This window comes from Pistacia vera, unplaced genomic scaffold (assembly GCF_008641045.1).
Source record: "Pistacia vera cultivar Batoury unplaced genomic scaffold, PisVer_v2 Contig5, whole genome shotgun sequence".
Taxonomy (NCBI): domain Eukaryota; kingdom Viridiplantae; phylum Streptophyta; class Magnoliopsida; order Sapindales; family Anacardiaceae; genus Pistacia; species Pistacia vera.
In genome coordinates, this window is record NW_022196334.1 from 46274 (window position 1) to 57563 (window position 11290).

An 11290-nucleotide genomic window follows, 5' to 3' on the forward strand; every position below is an offset into this window, starting at 1 on the left:
TTATGCGCAGCTCACTTCTTGAGGAACTTTTCAAACATCTAAGAAAATCTTATGTGCGACAACTCTGAGTTTAAACTAGTTGTCTGTCTCGAGTCTTGGTCACCGATTTATGACGATTTTCCTTCAATGTGTTTTACTCGAGTTTTCCCAAGTTTTTAACTTTGTCGATTCGGGGGATTTCTCCCTTAATAAGTTGAATTTTGGGGTGGCTTATAAAGTTAAGCTGCATTTTATGAACTCTTGACTTTGAGTTTAGGATGCGATCGCTTAGGTTGCGATTTTGAAACAATAAATAATGAACAAAGCGGAGTTTATGAATAATACCTCTTTATTATTGAACAAAATTTGGCCGTAAAAGACCTTACATTGAATGAGAAAAAATAAAACATGGTTTAAAACACAGCTACTTATTAGTAATACCTTCGCAAATACTTAACGTTTCATGCTCGTAGTACAGCTTCACCATTTAGGCGTTCTAGGTTGAAAGTTCTTGGTGCGAGCTTTTCAGAGATCCCAAAAGGACCTTCCTATTTAGGCCCAAGTGCCCCCAAGTTCAGGTTTTGTGTACCCTGGACAACCTTTATGGAGACTAGGTCACCGACTCCAAAGTCTCTGTTTTTGACCTTGGAGTTGAAGTATCGTTTGGAGGCGAGCCTTAGCTAAGACTTGGCTTAATGTTCTTCGATTAGATCTAGCCTCAGGCAGAGAAGATCTTCATTTGTTTATTCATTAAAGACCTATCTCTGAAACAAACTAATCCCTACTTTAACTGGGGTCATTGCTTCACACCCGTATGAAAGTCAGAATGAGGTTTCTCCTGTCGAGCTTCTGGTTATCGTTTCGTAAGACCATAAGAGCATCTCCAAATGACTCTTTATATGACCTAAACTCTTTATTATAAAGAATTTATCCATAGAAATAAGAGTCCAACAGACTCTTTATTCTTTAAATATAAATTAAAGAGTGAGATTGGCTCTCCACATTTAGAGAGTCAAATTTTACTCTCTATCCTAATTTTAAATAATAAATTGCAAGTTTCTATACATTTTATTTATGATTTATCTCTCCTATTAAGTTTCTTTCTTGAAAAAACATATTCTCTCTCCTAAATTTAAAGAGTCTATTGGATTTGAATAAAAATTTTGCTCTTTATATTTAAAAATAACTAAAGATGCTCTTTATTTATATAAAATATGCTCTTTAAAATAAAGAGCACCATTGGCGATGCTCTAAGGCCTCAGGTAACTCCTCAACCCATCTTCCTTTAAGGGCATCGAGCTTCTTTTTGATGGTGTGCTTGATCACTTTATTTACAGTCTCTACTTGATCGTTGGCTTGATGCCAATAAACAGCAGCGAAGCTTTTCTTGATCCCGAGCATTTCGCAGAAAGATTTGAAGTATTCACAATTGAACTACTTCCCATTATCAGTTGTTATAGTGTGGGGAATTTCGAATCTACAAATGATGTTCTTGTAGACAAAATCCTTCAGCTTGTTCGAAGTGTTGGTAGCCAAAGGCTCAACTTCTACTCACTTGGTAAAATAATCCACTGCGACCAAACTTACACCCCTTTTTCCTTGAGGCAAAAGGCCTATCAGATCAACTCCCCAGATCGTAAATGGCCAAAGACTTGTTAGAATAGTTAATTCTTGGGGTGGAGCTCGCGGAACATCTATGAATCTCTGGCATTTGTCATATCTGTGCACAAAGTCCGTTGTATCATCAAAAACTGTTGGCCAGTAATAACCCTGGCGGAGCACTTTGTATGCCAAAGATCTACCCCCTGCATGGTTCCACAAATGCCTTTGTGGATCTCTTTTAAGACATATTTTGCGTTTTCGTGATCAATGCACCACAAGAGCAGCAAGTTATACCCACGCTTATATAATTGGTCATTGATGAGTGTGTATCGAGTTGACTTTGCTCAGAGTGTCTTGGCTTCACTCCTATCCTTGGGCACTATCCTATCTCTCAGGTACACAAGTATTGCATCCATCCAGCTATACCTCTGCCCTGCTACTAAGACTGACTCCTGTGAAGCAAGGATGCTGGGACTTGGAAGAAATTTGATGAAAATGGAATCAGTCGCTTCTTGACTCATTGCTAAAGCTAGGCGAGCTAGAGCGTCAACCACTAAATTCTTCACATTCTTCCATGGTGAATCATATCACCTTGCTCTCTTGCATGGGTTGCTTTGGTGGCTTTTATTCACAACTCATTACTCAGGGGACCAAGTTTATCCTAGCCTCTCGCACATATTGCTCGACAAAGCGCCTTGAGCTCCCTGCAATGTTAGGACCCTCATAGATCATGCCCACCATAACTTTGTTCTTGGTCGAGGCTTGCTGGATCTAATTATTCTACTCACCTATATTTTCGCAAGTTGGCACCTCCTTAACAAATTCTTTCAAGTGGCCCCTCCATATTAGATTTTTGATGCCATCTTTTTGAGCCCGACACTCATTGGTATTATGCCTAATGTCCCGATGGTACCAGCAGTATTTCTGACTATCTCTTCTGCCTGGTGCCCCTTTATCCTTTCTAGCACGGGCAACCTCTTAGCCTGATGGGAGACTTCATATATGTGAGCTATGTCTTAAGTGAGGAAGGAGTATTCTGCATACCATGAAAAAGGTTGCCTTTCCCTGCAATTTTCTATTTTCTACCTCTTTTGGAACCTATTCCGATCCTTATCATTGCAGTCTCGGCTTTTTCGTTTATTTGTTGGATGATCTTGTCGCCTATCCGAGGCTCTTCTTGGTGAACTTTTGGCTAGGGCCGCTAGCAAGCTTTCCACTCATTGATGTTTAGTGGCCATTTGGTAGAACTTGGCTAGGCTTACTTGATCTTCGCTTTGGAGTTCTTTCCACAACTCCGTCTATGGCCTTATACCTACAATTAGCAAAGTTTGGATCAACTTTTCAGGTGCATCTGCGACCTTTGCCTGCTCACTCTGGAACCTTGTTAAATACGAGGTCAATGTTTTGTCTCTTTCTTGACGAATATTGCTCAGATAACTAAATGGCATTGCGAACTGTCTCCTTGCTTGGAATTGCTGTAGGTATAACGAGGAGAATTGTTGCCAAGATTGAATTGAGTTCACTTTAAGCCTCTTGTACCACCTCTTGGCATCCCTTACCAGTGTGATCATGAAAAAGCAACACTTTGCCAAGTCACAAACCTGATGCAGCTCTATTAAGTTGTTAAAAGAGCCGAGGTGGTCTAAGGATCTCTTTTCCCATCGAACCTGCTTTCTAGCATCCTGAATCCTTGGGGGAGTAGGGCCTGGTGAACTTTCTCTGTGAACGAAGAGCTCACTATTTCTTCTGCCGCATTGTTCTAGTGGGCTCTTAGATTATTGAGCATTTTTTGCACCTAATCTAAATCTTCATTATGGGGATTACCCTAGCTAGCTCTATTTAGCCTTACCTCGAGAAAATGAGTTTGGAGATCTTTTGCTTGTGAACCTCTTACATCGTGCATAGTGGTGTGTGATGTTGAGTCATGATGGTTGGGTTGGTAGGTGCTATCCTACTCATTTGTGCGCTGCTCGCGACGTTGGTTAAAACCGGAATATCAATCATTGCCAGATTGGCACGCGTGACTCATCTTGTGAACTTGCAAGGTTTGAGCCCACCTTTGGTGTAGGTTAAAATCGGCACACTAACGTTGGGGGTATCATTGAGTATCCCTCTGACAACCATTGTCTTCATCCTCTGCTATGGGTTGTTTACGCATTCGCCTCCAAGGGTTAGTTTGCCCGCAAGACTCTCGTTCATGAGTATAATGTGTCTGGCAGTGCTAGGGATGTCGGCTGTTCCTTGGTGCCTATGATCCATATTGGTCACCGACTAAGTTCTGACTTATCGAGGTGACATCGGTAAAGCATGGCTGGTTAAGGTCTTGGGGGGCTGGTTGCTAGTTTCTTAACTCAGCCACATTCTATTGTACCTCCTATGCAACCATTATTCTGATCATCTCCACCAATTGTCCATCATGGAATTCGACGTCTCTATCCACTGTTGGTTCATGGCTTGCTCCATCGGCAGCACTTGTGGACGACCTAAAGGCACGATCTGATGAACCTCCTGATTGGTGGTTTCCATGTTATAATGGCTTCCTATGTTAGTCTTTGATCTGATATGGGCCATTTGGAATTTTTAGGTGATTGGGTCATTGAAATTGATTGCCAAAAAATTTGAAATTTGGTAGAGGCCCTCCTTTTAACGCCAAAATGTTGATACAAGATTTGCACCACTAAAGTGATCCGATTGACCTTGACAGAATCGGAACCGATGTGTGGGTGATTAAAGATAACCAGCAATGTATGAATGCAAAGTGTAGTAAAATAAATAACATAAGAGAATTTTAAAGTGGTTTGGCAAGTTTTAATCTTGAGCCTACGTCCACTGTTTTTGTATTTTTTGTGGAGCCTACAATAGCATTCCTAGAACAATTTGCTAACCCCTTTCTCATCGTTGGAAGGGGTTTATATACAGATTTTGTACAAAGGAAAGGGCAAAAATAAAGGGATTACAATTAAGATTGAAATGTAACTCTGATATTCTCACGATTGAGCGCTAAGATTGTGCCAAGATTGCTATTGATCTGATCCCTTCCAAGATGTCTGGGATTTGATATCTATGAGTTGTTTGAACAACTGTCGAGATTGGTCATGGCTACTTTATGCTAGGTCAAGCTATATCTCAACAAGCTTATACTGGGTCAGACAATCGTTTGAGCTAAGCTGATTTTGGGTCGGGCTATAACCTCACGGACCTCTGACTTCTCCGAGCTTAATGGAAAAATCACACACAACTTATAATTTTTTAAAATATTATTTTCAAAAAACAAAAAGAAATTGTATTTAATATCCTTATCCCACATTTTGCAATAGGGGTGCAACCAAACCAAACTGTTTGTAAACAATTTAGGATCGGTTTGGTAGAAGCTCGAGATCTGCTCAAGTTATCTCGAGCCGAGTTCGAGCTCTAAATGTGTTCACATATATGAAGAGTCGAGTACCAAACATGTTGATACTTGGCTTGAGGGCTCATGAGCCTGTTAAGGCTCGCAAGTTTTTTCGAGCTTTTAGAGTTTGAATAAGCTCGCGAGCATAAGTAGGCTCTTGTATTTGCATTACTACCTAAAAATCCCAAAATCTCTCATCCCAAATAATAGTACCTTGTCTAGGGTCATTCATATGACCTCTGTGAACATAATTATCTTTGCATTCTTCACACAATCAAGCATTCTAGCCTAAGAAATCTAATTTTGTATGTCATTCAAGAGGACTAGCTAGGTGATTTCTTCTCATCTATCAAGCCAGATGTTTTTCAATCAAGGAGGATGGGGTGGAGGTGGAACAAGTCTATGAAGTGTTGCAAGTGTTTAGTACCATTACCAATATCATATCTAGGAATTACCCTACTGCAAATCTATTTCTGAGTGAAGTATTCTAGATTAAGTATATGTTGGACAAAAAGGCATTGGAAAAAAATGAATTCATTCGAGAAATGGTCAAGAAAATGAAAAAGAAATCTGACAAGTACTGGGGGGGGGGGGGGGGGGATGCAACTTTCTGATGTGTGTAGCCATTGTACTAGACCCTAGGTGTTAAATGGTGGTGCTAGACTTTTGTTTCCCTAAGATGTATGAGGAGGCTGAAGCATAGGCAAATAAGACTAAAGTTAAAGATGCGTTGTATGCACTTTACAAGGAGTATGTCGATGCCTCTCAAACCTTGAACAATGAACAACCAATAACAATAGTTCCTCAAATAAATGTACAGCAACAACTATAAGGTGTTGTCTGGTTTTTCATTGTTTACACAACATCTTAGCGCAGTTCAAATTGTTCCACCGGAGAAATCAAAGTTAGATAGTCATTTGGATGAGGAATGTTACATGGCTAAGGAAGGGGATCCAATTACATTTGATGCACTAGAGTGGTGGAAAGTTAATACATTGAACTATCGTATATTGTCTATAATGTCTCTTGATATATTAGCCATTCCTATCACAATAGTGGCGTTGGAGGCATCTTTCAATGCGGGCAATCAAGTAATTGAGACATATTAGGCTTCATTGTCTCCAAATAGAATGCAAGTTCTTCTTTGTGGTAGTGATTGGTGCCGCAATCTAAATGGAGTTAAAAGGAAGAACAAAGTAAGTTTCAAAAATAAAAGTAATATTTGTGCTCATTAATTTTTACATTTTTAGTTATTGATGACTTTGTTTTCATAAACTATGCTAATTTTTTCCCTTCATGTGTTTCAGAAAAAGCAAAAAGTAGAGGATATTTAGCTTCCAATCGAATGAAACTTGTTATAATTGGTAAGTTGGTAATTAGTAATTTGGCAATCATTTTTGTTTGGAATATTGCATAACTATTGTCTTTTTTTCTGTACAGGATTCTTTTGTGTCCAAATTATTATTACTATTATTATTATTATTATTATTATTTTGTTTTAACAATCTGCTATAAGTTTCCATTTTTTTAACAAAACTTGCTTGCGATTGCTTAGTTATTTCAATTTCAATGGCTTTGATCAAATTTTAAGTTGGCTTATGTTCACTTGTGTTTTGGAGATAATTGTGGTTTCATATGGTTTTTAATGTGTTTTTGTAGATTCTTGACTTTGCCTTTGATCGGCTTTGCACAAATGGGTTAAGTGTGTTTAACGAGTTTTTGGTGTTCTTAAGTCTACCTTGATGCATGTTGAACTATCTTTTTGTTATGGATTTCTATTAATTTTTGTGAAGAGTGTGTCATTTGGTTGTTTGCAATGTAAGGGATGTTGTGTACATGTGTCAATTCTTGAAAATAATGTTGGTATGCAACCTAAGATAGTGCCTGGTAGAAGTATTATGATATGTCAATATTTACTTATTGCTATTCGTTGCATGCTAATTTCTTCAGCATATTGAAGTTCAAGGTTATAGAACTTTGAAAAAACCATGTTTTGCTCTCCATAACCTAATTGCTCTTCATGTGCAATTATTTAATTGTTCTCATTTTTGTATTCTACATCTCTGTTTACCCGCTAGTGCATATTCTGAGATAAATGTTGAATTGTTTTCTTTTGTAGGTTTGCTTTTCTTTAAGTTTTGGTTTGGGAGGAAACCAAGGCACCAGAAATGCTACTTGGTTTCAAAAACTACTAATTCTCTACTGATGTATGGTCCATTGGTTGAATTTATATTACTTACTGTCATCTATATGGAGGTTTTGTTTGTATTCAGCTCACTGGATTATCATATCCATATGAGCTACATTTGAAAGGCAACCCATAATCAATGGCTCTTGAGGTACATCACATTGCAGTAGTTACTAAATTCATTTTCTGTTTACAGTTGCTTTTTCTTCATTACTGTTTTTTGTGTAGGTAATGAAGTTTGTGGTGCAAAAACATGACCATTCTAATCTTGCTTTCTTCATGTTTGTTTGTACTGTGGTTGAGGATATTATTTTCTTCATAGAGAATGTGCGACTTGTGTTCATGTTTGTCTTCATATGAGTGGAGAATGTGTAAATTTATAAGAGATGCCTTTTATTGAACTATTAACATTAGATCTAATGCCTTTGATGAATCCTCCATTCACTATTTTGTAAGCTTTAAAGTTAAATGTGTTAATTTATATGATACATTGCATTCAGCCTTAGATTATTTGCTGTTGAATTCTGCCAATTTATATAATTATGGATTGAAAATGCAATTCGAGCTCGAAATTGAGCTTGAATTCAAGCCCAAGCTTGAGCTCGATAAAGGCTCACCTAATTAATGAGTTAAGCTCAAGCCCTGAATACTTTCACGGTCTCGAACTTGAACCCAGGTTTCTAGAGCTCATGGAGCTAGGGCTTGTGATAAGGCTTTGTCCAATTTTCACGAATCAAACTTGAACATCGTGGTGTTCGACTCAGCTCGGTTCAGTTCATATGCAACCTTATTTTGCAACTTAAACTCACCTTAACCCTAATTCTTTCTCGTCACATTCAAACTCTTCTTAAACTCAAGCTCCCTCCATAATCTAAACTTATTAATCAATCAGTTTGATTCAAGGATCTTGGGTTTTTCATTGTGTTTTGAAGTCCATTTGGTTAAGATAAAAAGAAAGTAATCACTTGGGTTTAGAAAGGTAAGATTTCGAAGGTACATTATTAGGGTTTAGTTTAAATATATGTTACGTTTAGATTTGTGTAATTATTTGTTTGATGAATGTTTGTTTGTTATTTTATTGTGATTAGGCATTTGCGAAAAGGTGATTTTGTTGTTGTGTTAGAAGAAAGAAATAAATGAGAGTAATTGGAAGCTGGGAAAATCGCAGTAGTAGGCTGCAATTTTTGCCCGATGTGCCCTATCGAGCACAATCAGGTTTAATTAGGTAATGTTGGGTGTGTTCGGACATAATGGGTTCTATAAAAGTGCTTGACTGAACAAATGCCCTATCGAGCACAATCAGGTTTAATTAGGTAATGTTGGGTGTGTTTGGACATAATGGGTTCTATAAAAGTGCTTGATTGAACAAATACCTTTAGTGTGTTCGAACACTTTCACAGAACCCAGATACTTGTTTGAAACTGAAGGTTTTATTTTATTTTATTTTTTTATTTTATGTTTATTTACATCATATATGTTGTTGTTTATTGTTTTCATGTGATTAAAAACATCATTTACTACTTTGCATGAGAGAATGATAATTGTTTCCAATATCTTCATAACACTGGAAGATGCCGAACACTACAGAGTATATATATCAAATTGTTTTGCAAGTTATCACTGTTCAAAAATATAAATGAAAGTTTAACTACAAGCTAGATTAAGTTGTTTAGGGGTACTTGTTACGAAAAGTTATTGGATAAGGGGGACAACATACTATTTGTGAAACCCAAATATGGCAAATACTCGTAGGGGTGTGAATAGGAGTTTATGAAAATTAATGTGGAATTAAAGTTATCAACAACAACAATGAACAACAATGAACTTAACTAATCAATGTGCAATAAATAAAGTCAACAAGCAATGAATGACAATGTTAATGATCAACAAATATAAACAATGGTGAGCAATAAATGTGAGCAAGTGATAATGTTGAGAAAGTAATACATATGAACAATGAGGAGTCATAACGATGAGCAATAATGGTGAGCAAGCAATAAATATGCAATGAATAATAAATGAGTTAAGGGAAGAGAAATGCTTAAAGATTTATAGTGATACTTCAGAGCTTTGATCAAGAGCCTCATACATCCACTTCTTTAAGACAACCTCTTTGAAGTTCCACTAGACTCAGATTTTGCCAATGCAATAGTTTTACAAGATTTTACCTCCAGATTTATAGGATTCTCTCTCTCTCTCTCTCTATAGTTTCACATGATTTCGCCAATCTCTTTATATTTACAGGATTGCACCTAGTTTTACAAGTCTCTCTCTCTCTCTCTCTATAGTTTCACATGATTTCGCCAATCTCTTTATATTTACAGGATTGCACCTAGTTTTACAAGATTTCACCCACAAGATATATGAAAATGTGTTTGTGAATATTTGCCTTTAAGCTAGGCTGATACACTCAATGTTTTACAAGATTTCTCTCTCTAAAGTAGAAGATCGAATAAAAAGAGAGTGAGGGAAGATCAATGTTGAACTATGAGTATTGCAATATATTTTTCGTGTTCTTCTCCTCTGCTTCTTCTTGCAATAACTCTCTCTATTTATATCTTCAACCATTCTTCATTTAAAATGGAGTCATTGCTTTATTTAATGCACCTCTGTAACCTTCTGAAAAGTTGCAGTACCAAGAGGAGCAGTTGTTTCACCATCGTGAATGGTCGTTTCTAACACCAACGATCATTTTACTTTGAAATTTGGGATTTGGAACAACCGTTCCCCTATTGCGAATGGGCGTTCCTTATTTTGACATGTGCAAGCTATATATAAGTAGAAATCTCTTTCAGTCAACTTTCTAACGCATTTTACATAGTTGAGTTTGGAGTTCTATAGTGAAAGTTATAGCCCAACCTTTGCAGAATGTCAAGATTTTCCAAAATGATGAACGGCTTGGTGGAACAGTATTGTTCATGCATGGAACAGCTTGGGAACTTGATGAATGGTTGTTCCTTCATGATGAATGATCATTCTACTATGAATCTCCAACTTTCCAAAATTTAATAGAACCATGAACGACTTTATGGAACGGGGTCATTCATATTTGGAACGGCTTAAGAATAGATGAACGGCCGTTTGTTCTCTTAGAAAGGGCATTCCTCCATGATTTTGGCTGATTTGGGAAAAGTGAAGGTTTTAGCCCTTTGAATTAGCTTTTTTATGCCACAAGAATCATGTAATTCTAATATATATAAGTAAAAAACATTATCCTTGAAATACCGACTAGATGATCTGGATCTTAATTCTTCCAAGCCATCAACTTGTGCCATGATTTCCTTCTCGATCCTGGCTGATCTAGGTGAACTTATGAACATAAAAAATTTATCCCTTTGAACTATTGCTCTAGCGTTGTAGGAATGACTTGATTGGGATCTTTCTAGCCAAAGTTATCATCAAAACACCGAAGAGTGTTCTAAAGGATAATTCTGAGATTAAATCCTGCATTTTCATTTTTGGTCATGACTTATGTCATGCCTTAGAGTTTTGTTAGTCCTTATACAATTATTTGGCTTGGTTTAGCACATCAAAACACACAAGGTCCAACACTATTTACAATGTTTTACAATGATATAATTGATATTAATTATAGAGAATAATGCTTTACAACTGTATTGTTGATTATCATAACAGGGAACAATTCTTTATAGGGAACAATGAAGCATGCTGATTTTCATATGTTTATTGGTTAACAATGGCATAGTTAATGATCATTATAGGGAACAATACATCTTAAATGAACACCTTCATCATCCTTAATATCAATGGGATAAGTTGGATAATGAGAAACATATTCTAACACCAATCACCAACATATGACAGCTTCTATCAATATGTAACTCTTCGTACAACTTCATAATAAGATCTACATAATTTGCATTCCTCAAAATTTTGAGAGCTTTCATCGTCTCTTGTATATATTATAGAGAACCATCCGTTTGACACTCCTAACGCCCTCTGTAGTTCACAAGAGTCCAAAAAACATCCATTTTTCTTCATATTTAATATAAAGGGTCAATGTATGCACAAGTATAAACAATTTTCAAAATTCAGAACACAAATAAATAAAGTCTTAATTTAACCCGACAATGCCTTATATTATGCGATACATATCAATCAGGTATTAT